General features: G+C 38.7%; 1 pseudogene; it reads right to left on the bottom strand.

Moving 5' to 3' along the window:
* Positions 1-2,963: 2,963 nt before the first annotated feature.
* LOC142451284 (small ribosomal subunit protein eS26 pseudogene) lies at positions 2,964-3,306 on the bottom strand (annotated as a pseudogene).
* Between the last annotated feature and the right edge of the window lie 9,294 nt (positions 3,307-12,600).

Here is a 12,600-nt window from a genome sequence, read left to right as displayed (position 1 = left end):
GCATCTGATAGTAATTATATGGTTCTAAAACTTCCACACCCTGCTGGGTTGCCTTTCTTTAGAATGGGCACAAACATGGAACTCTTCTAGTCAGTTGACCAAGGACTGTCTTCCAAATTTCTTGTCATAAATAAATGAGTGCTTCCAGTGCTTCATAAGCTTGAACCATTTTGGTATTCAGTCCATTCTGGAGCCTTGTTTTTTACTAATGACTTCCAGTGCAGCTTGGCCTTCTTCCTCTAGTACTATAAGTTTTTGGTCATATGCTTGCTACCTCTTGAAATCACTGGATATTGATCAGATATTTTTAATAAAGTGACGTTGTATATTCATCTAATCATATTTTGATGCTTCTGATATCATTCAATATGTTTTCAATAGAATCCTTCAATATTGCAACTCTAGGCTTTAAGGTTTTTGTTATTTTTCCAGTTCTTTCAGTTTGAGATATGATGAAAATGTTTTCTGTTATTTGTCTAACTACAGATATTTACACAATTCATTGTCATACTTGCCCCTGAGTCACTATGAGTCAGCATTGATTCAAATGGATTGACACATTGACTTATACTAAACGGCAGTGACTTCGCTTCTGGTTTTTCAATAATGTAAAACTGTGCTCAACTCCATAATGGAATCTTCTGTGAATCAGTCAAGCAGTTTTAGGGAGAATACACCTCCATAATCTGGGGATATCCTTGAAGCAACTGAGAGAAATTGCTTTTTTTTTCCACACAAAAAAGATATATTTTCATCATGACTATCTATAATTTCATGTTTATTTAAAGAATATCATACAACTGATACCTTCTGAAATGCGTCATGCTCTTTAAAAAACAAAAACAAAACTCTCCTATTTATACTTATCTGACATGGAATTAAAAACTAGAAATGGTCAAAGACAGTGATAATAGATAGAAACCAGCCAACATAGTGTGGTTTTCTATTGAATTATCAATAGTAGTTAACTTAATAAATCACCATTTATTTAAAATCAGTAGTGATTTTTAAAAATTCATAAATTCTGTGCAATTTGCATGCTTACTATCTGGTGATACTAAAAACTTGCATATTGTCAGGTTGTGGCCTACGCTTAGCATAACTTAGCAATGTGACTATCTTACTTTTCCTGCTCGATTTTGATCCTCCTTCTGGTTTATTGATCTCTTATATCAACTGCAGATCCCAGGAGCCATCATCAAACAACCAGTTACATTCATTAAATTGATCTCAGATTCATTCAGCTTGGCGTTTACCAGCCTGTGGTCTTACTGCTTCATCTTCCTGCTTCTGTAGTCCTTGCAACTCAAGGAGTCAGGAGCAGCCATCCATTTTTTTCTGACCCATGGGACTTCATCCAAACTGGACTTAACCCACTAAAACAAGCGCGTGAGCCTTTTCATGACAGAGATCTCTTTCTCTATGCGTGTATATAGTCACTGATTTTGCTTCTTTAGAAAATCCAGCCCAGCGTACCATGCATTCTCTTCAGCATCTCTGTATGCAAGAGCAAATATCAGATTCTTGTTAGAATCCATTTTGGTTTTTCTCTCTTTCCTGCTTTTTAAATTACTTTTATTTTCTTCATGTGTGATGTTCTTGAGTCTCTCTCACAAGTTGTCTGATCTTTAGTACTCATTAATTTTCTTCAGCTTCAGTTTAAACTTTCATAGAAACAATTGATGATTTGTTCCACAGTAGATCTCTGGCATTCAGTATCAGATCTGGCATTTCAGTAACAATTGATGATTTGTTCCACAGTAACTCTGGCATTTCAGTATCTGGCATTTCAGTATCATATCAGTATCTGACAATGGTTCAAAGCTATGCATAAGGTTTATAAAAGCATCTCCCTCTGATGAGGGGAGCTTAGTCATTCTTCATTGTCTGTTCTTAGTCTCGAAGCTCTTCTGAAAACTGTTCACTTTGGGTGACCCTGCTGGCATTTGATACACCAGTGACACAGCTTCTAGCCTCACATTAACACACAAGGCATTACAGTATGACAAACTGGCAGACAAGGAGTGGATTTCCTTTCACATATGTGTGTGAAAGTTGAATATTGAATAGGGAAGAGTGAAGAAGAATTGATGCATTTGAATTGTGATGCTGGAAAATAATATTGAAAGTACCATGGAATGCTAAAAGGACAAGCAGATATGTATTGGAAGACGTTAGGCCAGAGTTCTCTTTAGAGACAAGGATGGAAAGAGTTCATCTTATATTGAACTTATTGCCAGGGTTGACCAGTCCCTGAAGAAAGACATCATGCTTGGTAAAGAGGAAGGACAATGGATTTCTACAAAATGGACAGTTATTGTTACATGACTATCAACGAGCTCAAGCATAGGAACAATCATGAAGATGGCACAGAATTTTGCAGTGTTTTTTTTTTTCTCGGTTGGATATAGCATCGCTATGAGTCAGAAGCAATTTGACGGCACCTATCAATAACAGGCCACTGAGCCTTGTTCTACCTTATGCTATTGAGAATTCTAATATCTCTTTCCACAGATATAGAAACGATTTTTTTGTTTGTTTTATTGGTAAGGCATCTAGTGAAGTCCATATGGATGGTCACATTTTGTTATATTTATAGTGGATAAATTATTGGTCTTGCAAGATTCGATCATGATCTCCAGCATTGTTTCATTCACCAAAGTCATATTTTCTAACTACTGATGCTTTCCCTGCATTTTCAACATTCAGATTGAATTAGTAGTAATTATCAATATATCTTCAATATGTTTGATGAATTTTAGAATACAGAATGTGGTAGAATTATTCAATTTCCTCATTCTTGGTTTTAATAATGGTATATATTTGAATAAAAATAACTACTTTTAGTTATAGCCATGTGGGATATTATCCTATTACAGCATTGTATAGCATGATTGATCTTTTTTTAAAAAGCAATTTCCATTTTATTTCCTTTCAGGTTTGTTTTTCTTCAGCTCCTAATCTTTACATAGGCTTTGGAGGAGGTCGTGGGGCAGCACCTGCAGGTCTAAATCGAGGGGTTCGGTCCTTCCCGGCTTCACGTGATCGGTTCCTGACCACCTTGCTGTGACTGGCATAACTCACACAGTAATGCAGCTTCCCGTACAGCTTGGGAAGCACGTAGGCGTCGGAGACACTTGCTTCGGAGATGTCTCTGACAGCCGCGGCCTCCACTATGTTTCTTATGACGAACTTCTCAATGGCCTTGTCTTTGGGCACGCAGCGGGCGCAGTTCGTGCAGCGGATGGGCTGCGCAAGGCCGCGGCCTTTCTTGGCACGAGCGTTGCTACACCTTTTCTTTGTCATCTCGAAAGCGAGGACGCAAGAGAGCAACATGATTGATCTTTAAATGCTCATTTTGATGATGAATGTGTTGCCTTTCCTTTGGAGTTTATTTTCAGCATATGGGTCAACACCAATGTATTTCAACTCACTCATGTTTAAGATGCTGATGTCTATGCATGCAATTCTATTTTTGAGGATGTCCAACTTTCCTATGTTCATGCTTTGTACATTTCACGTGGATTATTAATAGATGTTTTAGAGCGTTTCTTCTTACTTTGAGTTATGTCCATCAGCAAATTAAAGTCCCCAATGTGTCGTTCGGGTCACCTCTACCTTGAGGAGGGAAGCTTTCCCGTAATCATATTTTGACAGCGGGGCTCATCTCCTGGCACTCTCTCAGACAATATAAAGTTTAGAAAGTAATTTATACTAATAAAGTATTCTGTTATTTATTAAATTTTCAGGGGCCGATTTTTCGTAAGTGGGCTATCTCATCCTTTCATTTCAGACTTCATCTGAAAGTTCTACTATGACCATTGGTGAACTTACAATACAGTGAGTGACATAGCGTCCAACATCACAGCAACATATTCGCCATCACGGTACCATAGTATGACAATATGGCAAATGCGTGGTGGGCTTTCAAATTAAGAATATATAAAAAATAACTCTATACAAGTTAATAATATATAGAAAGATGTGAAATGAGAACTGACTAAACAAAAAGAAAAATGAAAAGTGGTGATGGAGTTATACTAAATGTAACCACATACTAAAAATTCATGAATTGTTTTGCCTGTTGACAAGTAGCACATGTATTTACAAGCGATTACAAGTAATCAGTCCTGGCTGTGTCATTTTTATGAGCTGTTGCCTTATGACAAATATTCTTCACTTCATAGGTAATTTTTCCCTGTTTGTAGGTAAGGAAACTAGCAAGGTGACTAGTTAGATGGTTTACTAAGTGTATGCAGTTTGGAAGGTGAGATTTTAAACTAAGTCAAATTTCCAGGACTTTGTGTGAAGTCGCTATGACCTTTCAGAAGAAGTTCATCGGGTCTGACTTTGAGGTGTTCATTTAATCATTTGAGTCACCTGGGTACAAAGGGTATAGCCTTACAGTAAGTGCAGCGGTCAACAGTATTTACTCTATGGATTAATAATGAAAATTTATGCAAACAAAAAATCAATATTTATTTTAATGATGTTATCAGGGAAATATGTACCATTTCCCAATGGCCAGTGTACTTTAGCTGGACTGTTAATTTTGCTTAAACACTCTAACACATGCTAATATCAGATAAGAGAAAGCAGTTAGTGCCAGATATTGATGGATTGATTGCTTAGGAGATAATACACTTTCCTTCATGCTGAATTACTCATGTTAAATGGCCATTTATTTCAACCTTCTGAATACCCACCATACCAAAATGTATTAATCGCATAAATCATTTATTAGTAATTGATCTCCTCCTACATCAAAACTTAGGCTGGTATTTTCATAGCAAGATGAGAAATAGGCACTGGGGTTTTAATTTATCTGAAACTATGATGCAACAACAGCATAGGATAAATTTGAATGAGTACATTGGATTTCACTTGTAAACTCAACTTTTTCCCAAGCATTCCTATAAAAGGAATTTAGTTCTAGATTGTACTAAATACCTTCAGTATACGTATGTTTTAGAAAACCACTGTTACACAAACACTATTACTAGTCTTCAGGGTCTAAGTCAAAAGTATTGCTAAAAAATCATAGAATCCTGAACTAGACAAATTAGACTGTGAAGCCACTCTTTCTCCATACAGCTGCCATCTAGCTTTGTACACATAGAAGGTGCTTCGGAGATGGACTGGGCTGTTCAAAGGGTGATCAGTTCAAACCGGCCAATCTGCAGGGAAAATACAAATGTGTCTGCTCCCTTAAACGTTTGCTGTCTCTGTGAGCCAAGGGACAGTTCTGCTTTGTTCGATAGGGCCACTATGTGTCAGAATGAACTTGATGATGGTGGGTTTGGTTATTTATTTATACTTTTGGTTAGCCTCTCCCTACAGAATTCTACATTCTTCCATTTACTTCCTGTCAGCACAGCAGTTTTGACATCCTGGAGAGGTTCAAATCATATTGTTTGAAAAAGTTTGCCGATATCTCTACTGATTGCAATGAATGGCACATACCCACACACCCCCAGCCAGGGGGAAGAACAACAGAAACCAGAGGGGAACGGAGACAGCAGTCGGTGTGAGATCTGAAAATAATTAACAATCTACAATCTATCAAGGGGCCACAAGGGTTGGGGGGAGAAAAGGGAAAGAGGAACAGATTGCAAGAGCTCATTGGAAAGGAAATGTCTACAAAAGAACGCTGGAACATATGTATGAATATGTCAGACACAATTGATATACGGTTTGTACAAGAATTGTAATTGCCCTCAATAAAATGATTCCAAAAAAAAGTTTGTTGAAGTTTGGAAACCAAAAGGACTCTTAAGAGGCAGAATCAGGGCTACTGGGTGGAGGAAAGGTTTTTCTGTAACATTCTTATAGGATAGGCCTTATTACCTGCCATTACAAAAATGATCAGGTGCATTTTTTAATCATAAAAAATGTTATAAAAGCTCATTTGTAGACAACTGCACATCCCCTTACAGAAGGGTCACGGGGAGGAGACAAGCCAGTCAGGGTTCAGTGTAGCAACAATGAAACATACAACTTTCCTCTAGTTCCGAAATGCTTCCTCTCCCACTATCATGATCCAAATTCTACCTTAAAAATCTGTCTAGACCAGAGGATGCACACTGGTACAGATTCGAAGTGGAAACACAGGGAATCCAGGACAGATGATCCCTTTAGGACCAGTGGTGACAGTGGTGATACCAGGATGGTGGAGGGAAAGTGAGGTAGAAAGGGGGAACCGATTACAAGGATCTACATATACCTCCTCCCTGGGGGACAGAGAACAGAAAAATGGATGAAGGTACTGAAGGGAGACACCGGACAGTGTAAGATATGACAAAATAATAATTTATAAACTATCAAGGGGTTCATGAGGGAGGGGGGAGCAGGGAAGGAGGGAGAGAATTAGGAGCTGATGCCAAGGGCTAAAGTGCAGAGGAAATGTTTTGAGAATGATGAGGGCAAAGAATGTACAAATACGCTTGGCACATGTATGTATGTATGGATTGTGATAAGAGTTGTATGAGCCCCCAATAAAACGATTAAAGAAAAAAGAAATAATTGGGTCAGTGGTGGTTTGCTGGTTGAGGTAGTTAGTTTATTGTGCCAACCTGGCCAATAAACACATGTGGGGTTAATTGAAGGATGTAGGGATAAATGGCTTGGTGAGCCTCGCCTTTCCAGTTCTCTGGTCTCTTGCTTTCTGTTGGTCAGACCGGAGTACAGTGTCGGAGCCAGCTGACGAGTCGAGCAGTCCTGAAAGGGGGTGTGAGGATTGAGGTAAAAAAGAGAGACAGAAAGTCTTGGGAGGGCAGCAGTCTGATGGACTGAAGCACCCGAGTTTATTCTACACACTCCTTATATCCATGCAGAAACAACCCAGGGCTAATTATCTCATTTTAAGCAAGTATATTTGATACACATAGCAACTCTATCTTCTGCCAAGCCAGACATCCTAGAGAAAATTAAACAAATTGTTTTTTCCCAGACCTTGCTTGCTTTCTTGTCCTTGACAGTCTGTTCAAAGCGTAAAGTCACAGAAGAATTCAGCAAACACTTAGGTCATGAGACTTCTCAGCCATTTCAAGGCTGAGTCTTAATGGCCTTCAACAGTGCAGCTACCTTAGCATTTCCCTGCTTCAGCTTGCAAGGCTGACTTCCCGCAAGATATCCCTGAGGAGAAGCTGCATGGACCCACTCTGGTGCAGCCCTGGGTGCTGGAGCAGCTGTGTGGACACCCCAGCCAGTGCTGAGATGCTTATACATTCACTGACTCGGCTTTCCTCCTGCAGTCAGCATCACTGAGTCTGTTTTGTGAGATGGAGGAGGACTTCATGGATTGGTGTCAGATATATGGGTTAATGGATTAATGTTGGACTTGTGGGCTTGGGCAGCACTGGGTTGGGATGTTTTCTTTTTTCTTTTTTTTTCCTAGACTCATCTCTTTAATGACATCTTAACTGGGATGTTTTCTTGATGCACGCTTAACCTTTATACAGAACTCTCTCTTATACATGAGTTTCTATGGATTTGTTTCTCTAAAGTACCCAGACTCACACAGTGGTGCTGAGTTGATTTTCTGCTCACAACAGCCCCATATACCAGAGTAGGACCAGTCCATAGGGTTTTCTTGGCTATAATCTTTATGGAGCCTGATTCCCAGGTCTTTCTTTTGCACAATCTGTGGGTTCAAAGATAGGTTTTTGGCTCACGAATGATAGAGAGCATTCACTTCAATTCTTTAAAATATGCAAAAATTGTTACTTCATCATTAAGCACTCAAATAAAAACTCACCACTACTAAGTCAATTCCAACACACTGTAAATATACAGGACAAGGAGAATTGCCCCATATGTTTCCACAGCTGGAAATTTGAAGCAGTACACCTCATCTTTCTCCCCAGAAGCTGATGATGACTTTGAATTGCAAATCTTAGCAGTTAGCAGTCCGATCTGTAACCCCTTATGCCACCAGGGAGAAGTTCTTCAGTCAGCACATCCCCACTGAATAATCTAGCTCTGCAGAGAAATATAAATCACCAAGAGGGAAGAATGTGATATTTACAGTTACCAATAAAGACCCAAGTAAAGGCAGGGAAGATGCAATGAATACAGTCTTTCGGATTTTCATCCTCTGTAGGGTGGAAACTAAAAAGGAATTGTTAGGGACAAAAAGCAGAGAACCACATGGGAATATTTTGTCTTCTTTAGAGTCCTGGGATAAATGTTCATTTATTTATTTCAAATGGATATTGTAATATATAGTCAATTCTGCAATGCTTGCTAAAAAACATGGGCATATTTTAATTTGCCGAAAATTCAGCATCCAAGAAGGCAAAAATAGAAATTATTTTTCATCAGCATTATTGTGGACTTCAGACTGATTCATTCTGCCATCAACATAGATTTTAAATAATGCATAAACTCATTTATTGTCTTATGAACAATTAACTCTCATTTAAAAATATTATTCTGGTTTTCTTATCAACTCCATTAGTGTGGTAGTAACCTAATCTGGTATCAGTTTAAGGATTAAGAGTATAGGGGTGCAGTCTAGGCTATCAGTCTGGAGATAGCCAATGGGACTTCTGTGTGGGCATGGCCTTCTCCTCTGAGAATTCTGGGAAATCTGGTACTTCCTACGTGGAGGTGGAAAATGCCTCTCTCTGCTACTCCCTGGGACACATTGCAGAAGACAAGTCACATGGACACAACCAGACCTAGGAAATAGGAGAAGCCACAGAGAGACCCCTGCCAGCACTGAGATGCTTACAATGCCACTGAACCCAACGACTTTCTACCCAATGGCTTGTGAGTTCGTCCTGCATTTGGTTTCATTGCATGTATTTCGTGAGTCTGCAGAGGACTTTATATATTGGTAACGGACATATGGGCTAATAGCAGACTTATGGCCTTAGAGCGGACTGGGTTGGGATGTTTTCTCAATCTTCCATTCCTCTTGTATATAAAACTCTTATACACATGTGCATATGTATGAATTTGTTTCTCCAGTCTACCCAGACTAACACAATTAGATAATGCTTTAGGAACCACAGAGTCTGGCTAATACCTAGTCCATGGAAGGATGCTCATAAAAAATATGGTAAATGAATGAAATAAAGAAATAATGGAGAAATGCATCAGAAACCATTTTGAGTAAATGAATAGAATAACTTCAGCCATGGAATTTATGAATATCAACAAGCGATGAAGACACAACATCTAGCATGATCATGTAAACATAATACCATTTGTTGCAATTTATGGAAATAAATTCATCATTGCTTTAAGCGGGAAGAAATAGCAAGGTTTTTAGAATGAAAAATAACTAGCTATCTTTCCTCCATTCACTAAACTTAAGCTATATTAAACATAATATGTTTATATATGATTTCTATTTTATATCCATGTTAATCCTTAAAAGATATCAAATCTAAATCTGTTTTTGAGGCTTATTTTGTTAAGACCCACAGCCCCCTGTAGGACTTCATTTAATACTACTACCTTTCTAGCCTCATCCGCTGTTACTTTATATCACAATTACTCTTTACACGTATTTTGCTTGTCAATCTGATAAAATTTAGATTGCTAATTTTTACAAACCCAAGTGTTTTATACATTGCACTTAATTTTAGTTTTGCCATCTATGGGGGAAGCTAGCCCCTCACACTGTCACGGGTTCAGTAGTTGCAATTGTACAGTTAAAATACATATAAAGATTATAGTAAAGTCATAGAGAATAATAGATAAAGGAGAGAGAGAGTAAAATTAAAGATTCAGACACATTTCATGGTACCAAGCTCACCTCCTGGATGGCCATGATCTCGCCAGCCAGATCAGCACACTGAGAGCACACAGAGCATGGACTGAGAAGGCAGGAGAGTTCCTCTTTATTTCTGGCCAAGTGAGATAGTTAAAGTTTATTGTGCCAACCTGGCCAATAAACACATGTGGGGTTAATTGAAGGGCAAAAGGATAAATGGCTCAGTGAGTCTCACCTTTCTTGTTCTCGGGTCTCTTTCTTTGTGATGGTCAAACCAGGGTGCAGCTGCCTTAGCCAGTTCCCTGCTTTGGCTCGCAGGGCTCACTTCTTGCAAGCCATCCCCAAGGAGAAGCTGCATGGACCTACCCTGATGCAGCCCTGGGCACTGGAGCAGCTGTGTGGAGACCCCTGCCAGTGCTGAGATGCCTACACATTCACTGATTTGGCTTTCCTCCTGCAGTCAATGTCATAGTGTGTGTTTTATGATATGAAGGAGGAATTTGTGGACTGGTGTTGGACATATGGGTTAATGTTGAACTTGTTGGTTTGGGCAGCACTGGGTTGGGATGTTTTCTTGATATGCACTTAACCTTTATATGAAACTATCTCATACATGAGTTTCTGTGGATTTTTTTTCTCTAAAGTAACCAGACTAATACACCATGGACCATATATGCTTAGGGGCATGATTATCGGTAACCACACACATGACAGGAAGAGGCTGTACAATAGGCATAAGCATGACAGGAAGGGGATGTGCTAGGGGTGTCCATGTAGTAGGAAGGGGAGGGCTAGGGGTGTACATGTGTTAAGATGGGTGGACGCCAGATTCAATATGGAAGTCTAATCTTGGTCATCCTTGAGTGGACTTGACCTCCCTGGGTTCTCCTTCCAGGAAACAGTCCACTACTATCCTTATCAGAAGGGAGTGGGCCCTACTTTAGGTGGGACAGGCTACAGAGTCTGATTGCTTTAGATGATTGATAACCCTCAGGGAGGATAACCTGTGTCCTACTTTCTTTGACCTCCAAGTGTATAGACATTCACCATGTGAAGCAAGCAGCTAGGTTTGGCATATATTTGGGGGAGACAACTTGGGAGAAATCTTTCTGTATCCCACAGGCATCTACATAATGCATTCTTTTCAGTCAATTATGATGAGGAATCATGGGAATAAAATATGAAAAATAGGGATAATAAAGTTATTTGCCTAGTAAAAAGAAAACAAAACGGGTCTGTCTTATTCTCAAGCAAACAATCTACTCCAGTCTATAACACTCACTGGAAAGATGGAAGGACCTTCGTAGAGTTTTGCCTTCTCTCTCGTGTTCTGCTATTGCTTTCTTTTTGGAGGAAAGCGTCCCATATTTTGATTTGTCTCTGGGCCCTGAAGTCATGTATCTGGCCATGGTTGCTCGATATATGCATACTTATTTTTGTTTTATTTTTGCCTTGTATCAGCTATAATGATCTCCAATGATATAATTATTATCTATTTGCCTGGTTATGCTAAAATATGACCGTGTGTGAGCACAAAGGCCTTTTACCTACAGAGCAGGTGTGTCAGTCATGGAGCTTCAGAAAAGAAGAATCAATAGGAGATTATTTTTTTTTTTTGCCCTTTGGGTAATCTCAATACACAATTGTTCTTGAATTGCTAAGTATAGTAATTTCTTCATTGCCCATTTCATCTTGGAAGAACATATACATGTAGCTAGAGAGATTTATTTTAAGCAATTGTCTCATGCAATTTTGAAGACTGCAAGCCTAACATTTGTAGGCCAACTCATTAACAACCTAACATCTCGGGCAGAATTTCTATCTAATAGTCTTGAACAAGAATTTCTTCTTCAGGAAACTTTTTTCTCTAAAACTTCTATTAGGTAGATGAGGCCTGCCCATGTTAATATAGGAAATTATTTGAATTCATCTGGCTGTAAATATTGGAACTACCTTCACAAAACCTTCACAGCACATCTTGATTAGTGTTGAAGCAAAAATTAATTCAGCGCTATGACCTATCCAATTTGACATATCAAAGTAGCCACCCCAGTAGTTATGGAAAATTATTTACATGAAACTTTAGCAATTAAAAAATTATCTTTAGTCTGAATATAACAACTATTCCAACTTGCACTTTAAACAAAGATTACACCACATAATTACTACAGCTATGCATTAAAAGATTCTTTATCACTTTTATTTGAATGTGATTTAGGATAGCTGATTTGTAAGTAACTTTAGTACAAGTTCATTTCAACATTGTTCCTCAATTCAAATTGGTAGCTGTTCAAGAACACTTGTGGCTCGATTCGCATAAAATAAAACACAAATCCCACACTCAATCCCACGACCACCAGGTCGATTCTGGCTCACAGAGGTCATCTGGGACGGAGCAGAAGTGCTCCTGGGGGTTCCCGAGGCCATAACCTTTATGAGAGCAGAGGGCTTCATCTTTCTCCTGCACTGATAACAGAGAGAGAAATTTAAGAAAAATTGGCCTGAAGCTTTCTACATTCGTACACGTGCACATTGTACTAGATGAGAGCATTCAAAAGGAAGCTATTGTAGTTCTGAAACGAAGCATGAAAACAATAGTTCAATCAGTACAAAACTACGTCTTTGGTTTATTGGTGTTGGAGGAAAGCTAGTGCTCCAAGTGAAATTGGGACTCCACTCTGCACTGTATACCATAATAACTATGTGGTTATTAAATATTCTTAGTCTGCCTACTAATTATGCAATCTTACAGTCTGCTTATTAAACACACTTAGTGGGGTAAAATTAATGACTATATAATCTTACTGCTAAATTATGAAATTAAGGTAACATACCTTTTTTAAGTACTGCCTGTTTTTTCCTCTTTCATTTCATAC

The sequence above is a fragment of the Tenrec ecaudatus genome, chromosome 6 (genome assembly GCF_050624435.1).
Source record: "Tenrec ecaudatus isolate mTenEca1 chromosome 6, mTenEca1.hap1, whole genome shotgun sequence".
Classification (NCBI taxonomy): Eukaryota; Metazoa; Chordata; class Mammalia; order Afrosoricida; family Tenrecidae; genus Tenrec; species Tenrec ecaudatus.
The sequence above is the reverse complement of the archived record's forward strand: the minus strand, read 5'-3'. Positions and strand labels throughout refer to the sequence as shown.